Raw genomic sequence first — 7,907 nt, 5'->3', positions numbered from 1 at the left:
GTCTGTATGGGGTCACTGGGTTAGACTAGTGTTACTGTATTAGTCTGTCTAGGGTCATTGGGTTAGACTGTCTGGGGTCACTGGGTCAGTCTGTCTGGGATCACTAGGTCAGACTATCTGAGGTCAGTTGGTCTGACTGTTTGGGATCACTGAGTCAGTTGGCTGTGGTCAATGGTTCATTCTGTCTGTGGTTACTGGGTAAGACTGTTTGGGATCAGTAGTCAGTTTATCTATGGTCACTGGATCAGTCTGGCTGTAATTGGTTGGTCAGTCTGTCTGGGGCCATTGGATCAATCTCGGGCCTGGGTCAGTGGATTGAGCTCTGAGAAGTTAGTGAACCTTGGCCTCCCACAGTCTCACAGATCATTAATTCAATATAGTCCAGAGAAGATCACAAGGGGTCTCCATTTGGGTAGTTAGCTTGTGGGGACCACACAGAAAACATGGGACAAGGCGAGAAGGTTGGTGTCAGCAAGTATTCCACTCCCATTGTCTCTGCACTCACTTCCTGTGCTGCTATGTGAGATGCCTCCAACACACCTCTGTCCACAAACCGTCTCAAAGTCACAACGTTTCCATCCACCCTAATGTTTCCTGTTTTTCAGCATTTTAAAAAATTCACTTGTGGGATGCGAGCATCCCTGGCTGGGCCAGCATGTATTGCCTGTCCCTAGCTGCCCTTGAGAAGGCGGTGGTGAGATGCCTTCTTGAACCACTGTGGTCCAACATTCTGTAGGTTTACCCACAATGCCATTAGAGAGGGAATTCCAGGGTTTTGACCCAGGGACAGTGAAGGAACGGCAGTATAGTTCCAAGTCAGGATCGTGAGTGGCTTGAAGGGGAACATGCCAGTGGTGGTGTTGCCATGTATCTGATGGCCTTGCCCTCTTCTTCACCCTGATGTGAACTTTGCTGCTGGGTGTGAGGTATTTGACATATTTTGTTCATCGTGCAAATGCTGATTCCTCAAGGCCAGAAATACAAGTGAGTCTCAGGCTTAATCTCACTCGCTCCCTTCTCCTGCAGAACAGAAGTTATGTGGCTCACTCCAAGGTAGTTAAACAGCAGGAGAAGGATCAAGAGGATCTGTTGGGACTCCCAGGGATAATACGATTGGATCTGCTACAGGCACAATGTGATCAAGCTGCAGAGAGGCAGAGAGAGTAAGTATCTTGTGCAATTTGGTCAGAGTTGAGTGTGTGTTTGCTGTCTCAGGTAGAACACCACCCCCAACCCAGGAGGGGATGGGGGATGGTGGATGGGTGGGGGGGAGGAAAGGGGAGTTTTTCTCTTTTCGTTCATGAAATATGAGTGTTACTGGCTAAGTCAATATTTACTCTCCGTCCCTCTTTATCCGTGGAATTCGTAGGAATTTAAAGGTAGCAGCACAACAGAGAGAAATTGTTTTGCTTATATAGAGGTACAGAAGGGGTTCAGAAAGAATAGGAGAAGATGTTCTAGTTAAGGAGAGCATTGACGTGCTGGAGAGAAAGGTTGATTCAGGCTTCAAGCACATAATTAATTTGGCTAAAGTTAAGGAACAAAAAAAGGTGCAATTATGTTGCTTGGTGTAGTCTAGAAATCAACAATTAGCAGGAAGGATGTACAGAAATTATAGAGAGATGCCAACACTACAGAGCAGTTATAATTATCCAAATATAGGCTGCTGTACTGATGGTTTAAGGGTCAGCAAGGACCAAGTGTTCCTACAGGATTTGCACAAAAGCTTCCTAATGTTCCAAATGTCCAGTGCAAACAAGAGGATGCAGTTGAGTAGAGAGTAGAGCTGCTTTTATTTGTCATTTCTACCATATACAACAGATACAATAAAAATGAGACAGTGTGTTCCTGCAGGACTGAAGGTGCTACATGGACAGCACAAACTACACACTCGTACACGGCATAAAGTGCATAAGAAATGCAAACACGCAAGTTACAGTGTAACAGAAGAATGATAAATAATAGACATTTTCTAGCAGCAATCCGAAACTTGTGCATTTGGACCTGCTTCTTGGAAATGAGGTTGGCCAAGTGGCTCAAGTGTCAATGGAAGCACATTGAGGAGACAGTGATCATTGTATCGTAAGGTTCATGATGATGATGATGGAGAATGACATTAATCAATCCAGAATAAATACAAAATCAGCAAGTGCTGAAGAAACTCAACAGATCTGTCAGCAGAAACTCAGTCCACGTTTTGCATTCAGCATGACATGACTTCAGTAGTGAAATTAAGGAACAAAGTTATTGCTTTTACCAAACATAAACTATTTTTAATACACAAGGCAAAAAGGAAGGTATGATAAAGATCACAAAGGTCATGAATCCCCCCCCACCCCCGCTTCATTGACAATGTGTACCCAATTACCAAAGCAGTGATTAGGAAAACTTTGTCCCCAAAAGGTCACAAAAACACTGGGTTGAGTGGAGGTGACAAAATCTAGATGAGGTTTAGGGTGGAGTTAAACTGAGGCATCTTGGAACCAGACAATGTTACAGAGGATTAATTAGATGGCTTTTGTATTGTGGCTGGGATACAGTCTGCACTAAGCTGTGCTCACTATAAAATATTCAGGTCATTAAACATGTGGTTCAAACTGACTCTGTGGCTGGGAATGAAAGCAGAGACAGGACACTCTCATCACTTTTCCCAAGGCTTAACTGGAGTTAATTAGCTCTCATCCAACACTGAGGAGATAAGCAATGTGAGAAAAGAGAGACGGCAGAGCTGTGGAGAGAGGCGTGGTGATGTGGTAGAATAAAATATTGCCAACGAATGTGTGGACTCTGCTCTGATGCCATGTGGAGAGAGTGGAGGATTGTTCTCCTTAGAGAAGAGAGGTTAAGGAGAAACATATTAGAAGATGTTCAAAATCACAAACAGTTTGAATATAGTCAATAAGGAGACAAAGTCAGTAACCAGAGGGCGAAAGGCAATTTCTTTCAAGCAGTAAGCTCAGATTTAGACTGTGCTACCTGAAGGTGTCATGGGAATGGGATCATTTGTGACAATTGTAGTGAAAAATGGACTATCAATAAATTTATCAACTTTCATCATCTGAATTTAATACCTGAGTCTTGGTTTTTGAAAGGATACTACTGACCCAAACTGGCTGCTATGGTCACCCCACAAACCTGACAAGCTGTGTGCTAAAAATGATAAACGTTTGTTGCGACCAACTGAGAGGGGATTTAAAGGAGAGGAGCCAATCGCCTTCCTCACTGGATTGTAATAACTATCAAAAGGAATGGACAACTATTTGAAAAGGAAACATGCACACATGTTACAGGTATAGAATAGGACTAACTGGATAGTTATTTCAAAAGAGCCGGCACTGGCATGATGGACCAAACAGTCTTCCTCTACACTGGTTACATTTGGATAGATAAGAGTGGAATAAAATAAAGGTGTTCCCATTGAGCTGGGCACAGTGTAATCTTGGGGAAAATGGAGCTAAATGCATACAATTCAAGGAATCAAAAGGGCAAGAGCATCACAGTATCAGAGGATGTAGTGAGCTTGGGATGGCACTGGTAAAAGGGTAGGAAAAGTCACAAAGTGAGAGACGCAGGAAAAGAGAAAGACAGAGCAAGTGAGAGAGAGAGACAGAGAGAGAGAGAGACAGAGGGGGGATAGAGAGAGAGAGGGAGAGAGACAAGGAGAAAATAAGGAAGAGAGGCAGGGAGAGAGTGAGAAATTCATGGGGAGAGAAAGACACACCAAGAGTGAGTGTGTGTGTGTGAGAGAGAGAGAGAGAGAAACCAATCTATGTTGTGTCATGGTGTGAGTATTGAAACAGTTAAAATCTGATCCAGAAGGAGAGTAATAGAGCTAGAAAGAAAAAAAAGTACTGACCCCTATAACAGTCAGGTTTGACCTCCCATCCTGATCTCTGTGTGTATGTGGTTTTTGGGAAATGCACTTGAATCTTGAAACTTAGAGAATTACCTGCCGCCTACCTCACCCACCACCATAACCCTCAGAATATACAATCTGTTGGTGCCAGATGAGTCAGCAGAAATGAGAGGGACAGTTGTGTGATGGACCCAGAGTTGGAGGGGAGACTGTGTTTACCTCTGAGCTGGATTCCCTTCTGGAGGTAAAATTAGATTTGGGGCAATTATGGTGATTTTGTTGAAGTCGGGATCAGGTGACAACTAAGAGACACACGGAGTTGGAAATCAGACAGGTGAGGCTGTTTGTAAAATTACAGCTTCAGGGCAAGGTTTGTTCATCTGGGCGAGACTTTTAGTCATTGTGGACCTGCCCAGACTTCACCTCTATGAAAGCAACAATCAAACACAAATCAGATTCGAGCTATTAAATTAAAGAAGAGGGAGAGAGAGAAAGGCATTCCAATCAAATCAGTCAGTGCTCACACCTTCACATACACACACGATAAGTGCAGTGTAAAAGAGAGAAAGCAGCACAATCAGCAGCTCCCACAGATCTACAACCCAGCACGGAGCAACAGGTAGGAACTATTTAATTAAGCAATTAGAAAAACTTCATAGACTTTGTAAACTGAAGGCAAAGTGTGGAATGCAGAGAGTGAACTCCACCCATACAACTCGGAACCTCGTAAACAGTCCGATCAGACATTTCTCTGCAGTTTATGTTAATTCTTCTGTGTTTATTTATGAATTATCAACAACTCAGATTTAATTTCATCTCTTGGCTGAAAAATTTACTTTATCTCTACATAACTTTGAAAAGTGTTTAGTTCTTGATGTGGTCTAATGGAACACGATTGGTGGAGGATCTGTGACTCTGGAGGGTGGGAATAGGAGATTGTTTTTATCAGATAGTTGTGATCTAGAATGCATTATAAAAAGATGATAAAAACAAAATTTTCAAAATACAATATTTGAAATGGAAACATTCTCAGAGATCTGGGAAAAGTGGGGCTGATTATATTAATTAGATGGATCTTTAAAGAATTGGCACAAGTAAAATGGGGCAAGTAGCCTCCTTCTGTGCTGGTCCATTCTGCAATTCCTTTTTATGGAACTGGCTCAACACAGATCAGGGATAGGACGTAAGACGTTCTGGTCTGAATGTCTCAGACTCACTGGTCGATGTACTGAGGAAACCAACTACGGCTATCCCTTCAAATTTCACACTTTCTCAATCTTCATCCTCTTTGAAAGACCGATGGAGAGCAAACCTGGTTACCTCGCACGTACGCGCTCTCTCTCTCTCTGTCTCTCCACTTTGTTGCAAAGTGTTATTTTAAACTTTTTGCTCCACTTCGTCTTGCATTCTGACTGGACTGATAGCCTCATTTTGAGCTGGGAAATGTCGCTGTCTAATCTCAGAAAAGAGTTGGATCCCTTGTGCAAAGTGGGAATGCTGGATGTATGTATGAGAAATGAATCTGGTCGAACAATCATGAGACTTGAGTATTCTGGTTAATCTCCCACATTCGCAGTATATGGATTAACAATAGTCCAGTAACATAACCACTGTGCTCAGAGCATGACCCAGGGACCACTGCAGTGGAGGAATGCTGAGTGGGGTTTCAGTACAGACAATGACAAAACATAATATTTTAGCTAAAATTATGGAGACATACATATTGAATTGTGTGAACCAGCTAGGAAAGGAAGTGTTCTGGCAGTGAAGGTGAACTCTGTACTGAACCTGTACAAACATTTCAGAATTGCATTTAATTAGCAACTAATTGGGTAGATCAGAGGACATGTGTCAAGTAGTTCAGGACTCTGGTCAAGCTGACCATAAGATCACTAAGACTCAAAGGATTATGTCCCAGGAAAGTCACCATCTGCAGAAGTTGAGTGACTATGGGCAACTGAGTTATGGTGAAAGTTTAATATAGACCTGGAAGGAAGTGAATCAGAGAGGACCTTACAGCGAAAAACAGTGCTGTTTATAGGTCAGTACTGAACATTATTTCATGTTACAATATGTTCCATTACTGCAGGAGAAGAGATCCAGACACAAATTGAGAATGAGAAAACTCAGTTCAATAACAGAGTGACTTACAGATGATGAGGAGGAGGGCAGTCTTTCGGATGTTTAGCAACTGGTTGAGGCAGTGGTGTGGTAGTCACCTCACTGGTCTCGTAATCTAGCACTCCAAGCCAATACCTTGAGGACAGGGGTTCAAGTCCCATTGTGGCAGCTGCTGACATTTGAATTCAGTCAAATCTGGAACGGAGAGCTGATCCAATAGTGATTGTTGTAAAAGCCCAACTGGTTCATTAATGTCCCCTTAGGGAAGGAAATCTGCCATCCTTCCCTGGTGTGGTCTACATGTGACTCCAGGCCCACAGCAATGTGGTGACTTTTAATTGCTCTCTGGGATAGGCAATAAATGCTGGCTAGTCTGTGGTACCCAATTCCCGAGGACAAATAACAAAGAAAGGATTATACCATAAGCAATGAGAGGCTAGGATGAAGTAGATAGGCTGAGAAGCCTCCCTTACTTGGATTCCTTACATTCTCTTTGTGAATGTTAGAGGCTTGGTGATCCTTCAGGCCTCTGAGAAATCACAAAGTAGATATTCAGAATAGGTGGACCTCATCAGCCATTCTTCTCCATGTGAATTGACCTAATGCTGAAATCATCGAGGAGAAAGGGAGGGCTGCAGATGCTGGAGATCAGAGCTGAAAATGTGTTGCTGGAAAAGCGCAGCAGGTCAGGCAGCATCCAAGGAACAGGAGAATTGACGTTTCGAGCATAAGCCCTTCTTCAGGGCTTATGCCCGAAACGTCGATTCTCCTGTTCCTTGGATGCTGCCTGACCTGCTGCGCTTTTCCAGCAACACATTTTCAGCTCTAATGCTGAAATCAGTCTGATTTTCAATAACTAAATCTAGCAGCCACTATAATCCTGAAACTTATTGAGTGTGACACCAGGTTAGGTAAGTGGTAGGAAACCAGCTGGCTGCCTCAGTCCCTTTGTGTTGTTAAAGGCAGTCTCGCACGCTCACCCTCCCTCCCTCGATCTCCTTTCTCACTGCCTTGCATGCTGACTGAGCAGAATGACATGGGACTTTCCACTTTGTAAATATTTGCTCAGTTATATTCGCATCAGTTTGCCAACGGAGTTTCGTGTGAACACACATTCCTACAGAAGGTCAGGATGTGAGCATTTTGAATCTTACAGTAGAGTACAGATTGCTTAGAACTGATGTGGGGAACTACTGTGGCCTTGAATTTGATGGTCTTTTAATTCTTTATGTGGATTGTTAAAATAAAAGGGAAGCTCTATGATATCAAGTGATTAAATGATCCTTGCAGTAATTTGAGAGCAGTGTTGAATGAGGTAGATATTACTCTCCCAGTGAAGTTACTTTCTATGGTTTACCAACATACCACAGGAGCTGCTGGGATTAATACCCATTAACTCTGCTTCTGCTGCAATGTACGGGTGTCTGTGTTACTGGGGCTTAACCCTAGGAACCAGGAGCCTTGAGAGAAACACCCACAACTGGGTTTTCCCTGATCGTTTGGATCTGTACAAGATCAGCTGATTTGCGGCAAGCTTTCCTCATCCAGTTTCCATTCCTTTGGTCCATGAGGTGTTGACTTGCTGAAGTTCAGTCCAATGCATTGCGACACAGTTTGGTCAGGAGGAAACACCCTTCTGAGGTTAAAGGTTGTGTGATTAGGAATCACACCAGGACAACAGTACAGTATCCAGGACATCACACCCAGTGCAATACTGAGGGATCCTAGAACTGTCAAGGGTCAGTATTGAGGGCATGCTGTACTGGCGGATGGTCAGTACTGAGGGAGTGCTGCACTGTCAGAGCGTCAGTACTGAGGGAGCGCTGCACTGTCGGAGGGTCAGAACTCAGGGTGTACCACACTGTCAGAGGGTCAATACTGAGGGAGTACTGCACTGGCAGAGCGACAGTACTGAGGGAGTGCTGCACTG

General features: G+C 43.5%; 1 protein-coding gene across 1 annotated transcript in view; it reads left to right on the top strand.

The window, feature by feature from the left end:
* Positions 1–1,140: 1,140 nt before the first annotated feature.
* Positions 1,141–7,907, top strand: part of LOC122561259 (collagen alpha-1(XVII) chain-like) — an 81,899-nt gene continuing 75,132 nt past the window's right edge. Inside the window, exon 1 of the mRNA XM_043712885.1 lies at positions 1,141–1,163. The gene's annotated coding sequence lies outside the window, so the exon portion shown is untranslated. The remainder of the gene's footprint in view (positions 1,164–7,907) is intronic.

The sequence above is a fragment of the Chiloscyllium plagiosum genome, chromosome 22 (genome assembly GCF_004010195.1).
Source record: "Chiloscyllium plagiosum isolate BGI_BamShark_2017 chromosome 22, ASM401019v2, whole genome shotgun sequence".
NCBI lineage: Eukaryota > Metazoa > Chordata > Chondrichthyes > Orectolobiformes > Hemiscylliidae > Chiloscyllium > Chiloscyllium plagiosum.
Note: the sequence above shows the minus strand (reverse complement) of the source record. Positions and strands in the feature narration are given on the sequence as shown.